Source organism: Schistocerca nitens, chromosome 10 (assembly GCF_023898315.1).
Source record: "Schistocerca nitens isolate TAMUIC-IGC-003100 chromosome 10, iqSchNite1.1, whole genome shotgun sequence".
In the NCBI taxonomy this organism is placed as follows: Eukaryota; Metazoa; Arthropoda; class Insecta; order Orthoptera; family Acrididae; genus Schistocerca; species Schistocerca nitens.
In genome coordinates this window covers 21634110-21642080 of record NC_064623.1, presented here as the reverse complement: position 1 = coordinate 21642080, position 7971 = coordinate 21634110, and the positions used below count along the sequence as shown (strand labels likewise).

The 7971-nt window shown below is 50.2% G+C and overlaps 1 non-coding gene across 1 annotated transcript; it reads left to right on the top strand.

Moving 5' to 3' along the window:
* The first annotated feature begins 3902 nt into the window (after window positions 1-3902).
* On the top strand, window positions 3903-4057 carry LOC126210755 (5.8S ribosomal RNA). The gene has a single exon (XR_007540737.1). It is a non-coding gene; the product is annotated as a 5.8S ribosomal RNA (ribosomal RNA).
* Window positions 4058-7971: the final 3914 nt, after the last annotated feature.

Sequence of the window (7971 nt, the reverse complement as noted above, 5' to 3'; positions counted from 1 at the left end):
GGAAGGTCCAATCACTGTGGCTGCCAGACGCTATGCTCAGCATGGTTGACGTCTTTCAGTGTAGAGTGAAAAGAAATCTATGGGCGTTATCGTTTAGAAACCTACATGTGTATCAACAGTTTCCAGCTATATGATGCTGACTCAGTAATAGTGGAGTAAATTTAGATTTTTATTAGCTACGTATCTCGGCTTTGCACACCTAGCACCAAATATCAATGGCCAAATGACTCGTCTGGCATAGCGCTAATAAAACGTGTGCACAACACTTCCTAGTGAATCAGTCTGTCTATTAGTAAAAATCGTATCACAATCCGACCAGTGCTTTCTAATCTTAGTCTTCACATATGGACAGCTAAAGGTGGTGGGAGTTTCACTTTAGTAATGGATGTAATATTTTAGCATTCGTACCAATTTCAATACAAGTCCTATTCATATAGGATGTCCCCCCCCCCCACCCTAAAAAAAAAAGTCCACCTGCCGCTTGGGATAGCCGCGCGATCTGAGGCGCGTTGTCACGGTCCGTACGGCTCCCCCCGTCGGAGGTTCGAGTCCTCCCTCAGGCATGGGCGTGTGTATGTTGTCCATAGCGTAAGTTAGTTTAAGTTGGATTACGTATTTGTGTAGGCTTATGGACCGATGACCTAAGTAGTTTGGTCCCGACAACGCTTAGTATGTTGTATTGGAAGGCAACGTAATCGGTATTCATGAAGGAACCTATATCCAGAAAAGCACAGATTGGCAGTGGAGAACGTCGAAATCTCAGAACGAACGGTTGTGTTGGCTTGTTCCGATTCGTTTTGGTGGCTGAATACGGAAGGTATGCAAACCTTTAGACATCTGTGTCCTGCAGGTGGACGATCTGAGCCTAATAACATAACTGCTCATGCGCTATATTCCTGTACAAAACAACTTATGTTTCTGAGTGGGGTCCGCCTTTAGCAAAACATAATTTTATTTTTTGTCTGACGGGCAGCTTGATAGACGAACTCGCTCCACCTTCTCGTTCGGCTCCGGTAGCGGTGGCTCATATCTCACCATCGCTTGCCCATATGCGAACCTTCTTTGTGGAACACAGTTATGTTCATATGGAACTACCGACTACCAGGACGGCAACGGCACGTGATATGTATCACATCTTGGGTCGACGACGGCCGAATAATGCCGTAGAGCGCCGCCAACCAACAGTTACGTGGTCAGTGGTATGGCGTACAGTGCACCACCCACACCTTGATACGGGAACGCGCGCACTGTGGTATCAGGTGGTAAATGGGAAATACGTGACTCGTTCCAGGTTGCATACAATTCATATGGCCGACGAGCCACTGTGTCCGCAGTGCAATGTTATAGACACTGAGGAGCATCGCCTGATATGCGGTCCTTCGGCGGACGTATGGTGTTTGGTCAAAAAAATGATCGCCTTCCTGCTTCGGGTGGGGCCGCAAACAATAGAACCACGCACACTACTTCTCCCAGATAGGACAAATTATCCCCGAACGAACCCAAACGCAGTGACTTGGATTCGAGGTTTGACTGTGCGTTATCTTTTCCGAGACGGCAGTAAGAATGTGCTTGACTTTTGGGCCTTACTACAGGAACATCACTCACAGCTTATGAGACATCCGAGATATCGAACATATTACGCAAATTTTTTAGGGAGTGCCTTGCTTGATCCCCCACCCAGTTGGGGTGTCCCGGGTAGGAGAATGTAATTATTGTGTATAAGTATCAGAACAAGAAAGGACCAGGACAGTGGAGAGGATCCACAAACACACGTGAAGACGTACCCGACACCAACGAGAGGTATGACGGGATTAGGGAGGTACGCGCCTAAAAGAGGAACGTAGAACGTTATTGTTTTGTACTGACAGAAGCAGGATATTTTATTATATTTTTTTCACTATTATGTAAACAAGAAAAAAAGTCCACTTATTTACGTTTCCCAGAAAAATTTTATTTTATAAAGTCATTGTCTTATATATTTAAAAAAAAAGTGGTTTGCGTGACAGACTATCAATCCTAAGGGCCCGGGTTCGATTCCCGGCTGGGTCGGAGATTTTCTCCGCTCAGGGACTGGGTGTTCTGTTGCGCGAACGCTTGAATTTCCTTGCCATTGCCAGTCTACAATTTATCTTCTCTACTTCGAGCATGATCAGTTATTTTGCTCCCCAAATAGCAAAACTCCTTTACTACTTTAAGTGTCTCATTTCCTAATTAAAGACAGCAAGCAAATCGAAAGACCACTTGAGCAATGCTGCTCAAAAATGGTTCAAATGGCTCTGTGCAGTATGGGACTTAATATCTAAGGTCATCAGTCCTCTAGAACTTAGAACTACTTGAACCTAACAAACCTAAGGACATCACAAACATCCCTGCCCGAGGCAGGATTCGAACCTGCGACCGTAGCGGTCGCGCGATCCCAGAATGAAATGCCTAGCCGGCTGGAGTGGCCGAGCGGTTCTAGGCGCTACGGTCTGGAACCACGTGACTGCTACGGTCGCAAGTTCGAATCCTGCCTCGGGCATGGATGTGTGTGATGTCCTTAGGTTAGTTAGGTTTAAATCGCCATTCCACGTGAAATAGTTCGTGGTGAGACACGCATGGAAGAGCTTTGTGATGTCTTGCGGGAAAATGGAACCGATGTGCTCCAGAACGTCACTGAGTGGAACTTTCGTAAAGAAAGAAACAATATCAAAGCTGACCAGGATGTGCAAGTCTCAGTTTCTTCAGCTTCCCAATGAAATTTCCTGAGTCCTTTATGTATGTGTCGGTCTTCCCCACCTGTGTTAGTTTGGTGTTACGATTCAGCAGCATGTGGACAGTCTCTGCAAATTCTAGAACCGTCTGCCCATCTATGTCGCTGCAATAGAACTCGATAATTCTCATAACACTATTGTGGTGGCCTAGAGGCTTCGTTAATATTGAAGCGTCATGGGCTACATTAATAACTTTCTGCACATGCGATACATTGAATTTCGGCACAACCCTCAGCTTGGTGAACCTGTTGTTATTTCGGGTTCTCTCTCTCTCTCTTAAGCACACTGCACGTTGAAAAGATCTTCGATATACGTTCTTTTCCGTTTTATTGACAAAGCTTCAGCAGCCGGTAAATTTTAATCATCATAAATAGATGATAAGTATCTTTCTTTTAATAATTACGGACTGAATTACACTTTAACTCGAGGATGAATTATTCTAGACGCTACTGTCAGCGTTTTGTTCCTTGTCCCACTTTTTGACAACAACTGTTTCATCTTTCGCGTTAGCTGAAATTGGAATCGACGTTGCGCTGCATATATTCGCGAGTTGAATTTTCAGCGGAATTTTGAACCTGCATTTTCTGTCATTTCTTGTGTTTTCCTGGATAGGATAGGATTGTACACACCGCCCGTCGCTACTACCGATTGAATGATTTAGTGAGGTCTTCGGACTGGTACGCGGCATCGACTCTGTCGTTGCCGATGCTACCGGAAAGATGAACAAACTTGATCATTTAGAGGAAGTAAAAGTCGTAACAAGGTTTCCGTAGGTGAACCTGCGGAAGGATCATTACCGACTAGACTGCATGTCTTTCGATGTGCGTGTCGTGTCGCGCAACACTCTACCTGTACGGCTCGCAGCAGCCGTGCGCCGCGTGCGGAACCACGCGTTCTTCTCAAAACTAACGGAAAATGTTGTGTGGTACGAGCGCTGAAGCTCTGGAGCGGCTGGCCTGCGGCACCTGGCGCCTCGCGCCGGTTTTGAATGACGTTCGCCCGAGTGCCTGTCCGCTCCGGTGTGGAGCCGTACGACGCCCATCGGCCGCGAGGCCTTTGGACACGAAACACTGGAACAGGGGCCGTCGAACGCCTCAGTCCCGCCTATGCGACTGTTTTGAAAGAGACAGTGGAAATTGTAAAAAAGATCACCCAGGACGGTGGATCACTCGGTTCGTGGGTCGATGAAGAACGCAGCAAATTGCGCGTCGACATGTGAACTGCAGGACACATGAAGATCGACGTTTCGAACGCACATTGCGGTCCATGGATTCCGTTCCCGGGCCACGTCTGGCTGAGGGTCGGCAACGTATACTGAAGCGCGCGGCGTTTGTCCCGCTTTGGAGACCTGGGAGTGTCGTGGCCGCCTGTGGGGCCGGCCACGTCTCCTTAAACGTGCGATGCGCGCCCGTCGCCTGGCGGTTCGCATACCGGTACTGTCTCGGTAGCGTGCACAGCCGGCTGGCGGTGTGGCGTGCGACACCTCGTACAACGACCTCAGAGCAGGCGAGACTACCCGCTGAATTTAAGCATATTACTAAGCGGAGGAAAAGAAACTAACAAGGATTCCCCCAGTAGCGGCGAGCGAAGAGGGAAGAGTCCAGCACCGAACCCCGCAGGCTGCCGCCTGTCGTGGCATGTGGTGTTTGGGAGGGTCCACTACCCCGACGCCTCGCGCCGAGCCCAAGTCCAGCTTGAATGAGGCCACGGCCCGTAGAGGGTGCCAGGCCCGTAGCGGCCGGTGCGAGCGTCGGCGGGACCTCTCCTTCGAGTCGGGTTGCTTGAGAGTGCAGCTCCAAGTGGGTGGTAAACTCCATCTGAGACTAAATATGACCACGAGACCGATAGCGAACAAGTACCGTGAGGGAAAGTTGAAAAGAACTTTGAAGAGAGAGTTCAAAAGGACGTGAAACCGTTCTGGGGTAAACGTGAGAAGTCCGAAAGGTCGAACGGGTGAGATTCACGCCCATCCGGCCACTGGCCTCCGCCCTCGGCAGATGGGGCCGGCCGCCCGCGCGGAGCAATCCGCGGCGGGGTCGTGTCCGGTTGCCTTTCCACTCGCCGCGGGGTGGGGCCGTTCCGGTGTGCGGTGGGCCGCACTTCTCCCCTAGTAGGACGTCGCGACCCGCTGGGTGCCGGCCTACGGCCCGGGTGCGCAGCCTGTCCTTCCGCGGGCCTCGGTTCGCGTCTGTTGGGCAGAGCGCCGGTGTTAAGGCGCCCGAATCGACGCTCATGGGAAACCATGAAAGGCGTTGGTTGCTTAAGACAGCAGGACGGTGGCCATGGAAGTCGGAATCCGCTAAGGAGTGTGTAACAACTCACCTGCCGAAGCAACTAGCCCTGAAAATGGATGGCGCTGAAGCGTCGTGCCTATACTCGGCCGTCAGTCTGGCAGTCATGGCCGGTCCTTGCGGCCGGCCGCGAAGCCCTGACGAGTAGGAGGGTCGCAGCGGGCGTCATCAGTTTCCCCCGGCCGCGATAGTGACTGGCCAGCAGCTGAGCGTGGGGACCTGTTTCATGGTTGACAGCTAGCTCTCTATCTCTATCTCTACCTCCCTGCCTGCCTCCCCACCTCTCTCTCTCTCTCTCTCTCTCTCTCTCTCTCTCTCTCTCTCACTTTGCCCGTCCCTTCTCCCTCGTATCCGAACTGCGTTATCAGGAAAGGCGCAAAACAAATGTTGTCACGAGGGAGGTGTGTGCCGACCTGGTCGGATATCGCGCTAGGGCGTGGGGCTCACCCACTCAGGATACTCGTATTATGAAAACCACCCATCGAAATTTACACTCGTACGAAAATCGGTGAAAATCGCGCCCAGCATTCCTGGAAAGTGGAAACTACCTGTCCACTAAATAACAGTCGACCTGCACTCCCAAAGGCGCCCTCCTGCTCAGTGGAACGATGATCTGCTCGGCTGAACCAGATGCTGTGCTGGTGTTGGCAAGACCCGTTTCAGAGTATGGAATATCAATACGTCAATATGTGACCGTCACTGGGAGCATGTACAGGGTGACAATCATTGAACTATATGAAATAAAATGACGTAACGTCTGAATGGTTTTCGTTAGGACAATCAAATTGCACGGTTGGCCGCGGGGCATGATGGGAATTAGTACGCGCATGCGCACGCACTGAGTGCTGGCCGGAAGAGATCTCCACCCCGTCGTACTCTTATGGATTTATGGACAGCCCTGCAAGGTTCATGGTGTCAGTTCCCTCGAGCACTACTTCAGACATTAGTAGAGTCCGTGCCACGTCGTTTTTCGGCACTTCTGCGTGATCGCGGGTGCCCTACACGATATTAGGCAGGTGCTCTTTGGCTCTTCAATGTGTTGACGGCATAACGCTGATGGCCGGGACAGAATGTAAATTGAGTCGGTCGTCAATAAAGCAGGACGCGCTAGCTGAGATCCATAACAGGCGCATCAACGGACAAGAAACGCTAAGCGGTGTACTAGCCGATTACGCCGGAAGGCTGCACTTAAAACTTGTGCAAGAAACTAACGAAGAGGTGAACGAATTTTGTTACGTTGGAGGTGAAATACAGGGTGAAACAACTTGAGCGACGAATTTTCGGAGGTTGTTCACGGATATTGTTGCCAGGCACTCGTGGTCTCCGCTGGCTGGTTGCAGAGTAACAATGTAATGATCGGTTTATTCGGTTTCTTGCAACAGTTACCTTTGTTTCTATGAAAATACGTTCTGAGCCGCTGAAAATCCTGTAATATGCACTCGCCGGAACGTACAGCACACACAGCTCAGAGTAAGGAAGGGAGCGCCCGGGCAGATGCCGCAGTGCTGTGACGTGGCTGTTGCCGCTGCGGGGAAGAATAGCTTCGTATTTCAGTCTGCCACTGCGTTCGGTGAAACCACGCAGGCCGGGCAGCTCCGCGACAGTAAAGCTGTCCACACTGCTGCGTACGACTAAAACTGCCGGAAAAACAGAACCGAGCAGTACTCCCTAGAGGGCGACAGGATACGAGGTGGGCATTCCCGTCGGCGACATCAAGTAACGCGACCGAACGGAACAAGTTTGTTCCGGGGCAAAACACCGAGAGCACACCGCTGTACAGATATTTCCGATGCGACACAGATACAAAGATAATATAGGAAAACAAACGAAGTGCAATTACTCTTTAGCAAGCCAGGCGTCTCCTGCACCAAAGTGCTCGGAAAACATCTCTGAACAACCGCCGAAATACAAGGTCACACTGCTGAAGGAGAAGGCTGTCGAGGTAATTTTGGAAATTTAAGGTAAGCTCTTATAGGACCAAACTGCTGAGGTCAGCGGTCCCTGAGCTTACACACTACTTAACCTAACTTATGCTAAGGACAACACACACACCCATGTCCGATTCCCCCCCCCCTTTTCGTTTTTCCTCTCCTCCCTCCTTGTTTTTCCCCCTACTCCAGGTCCCCCCCCCATCTGCCTTGGCTCGGGAGTGCCATCTTTGTGCCGCCTTTTTCGTGCAGTGTTTTAAAGTGTGTTTTCCAGTGCGTGCTCCGTGTTGTGTCTTTTGGGAAGTGTAGCGAACAGCCATCATACTGTCGCTGAGTGTGCTTTTTATCACTTGCGAACAGAAACCAGACTGTCGCCATGTTTTTTAATTGTGTGTCTACTATGTTACTTGTCTGATTCCTGTGTATTTTATGAACATTGCCGTCCCCTTTTGCTTTCTGTTTTAACTTTCCGCATTTTTACGCCATTTTCCACTTTAAATCACCATTTTATCGCCTGTTTTTTCTTGTTTCTTTCTTCTTCCTTTTTTTAAAAAAAAGTCTGTAGGCTGTAGAGCAGCGTAGAAAGCTGCTGCCAGCCCGCCCCCTTCGGGGGGAATTGAAAATCAATAAAGAAAAAAAAAACCATGTCCGAGGGAGGACTCGAACCTCCGACCGACGGCGGGGGGGGGGGGGGGGAGCATCTCGCGATCTCTGACAAGACGACCTTAGACCGCGCGGCGCTGTTGAGTGCGTCCTCGGTTGGGCAGCTTAAAGAAACGCTTCGAAGTTACCTAAATCGTGGAGTGACGAAGTAAGTCTCTCCTCGCCAAAAGTTCAATGTCCCTTCGGGATGGTGCGTGGGTTCTGAGGCAGAAATCAAAAGAATGAGAGATACAATCGGTGGGAGAAGTCTTGTATAATACTCAACATTGGTACAGAGCGTCCTTGTCGAAATCCATATACAAGTCCTTGGGAAAGTAGACCTAAGTTAAACACTTC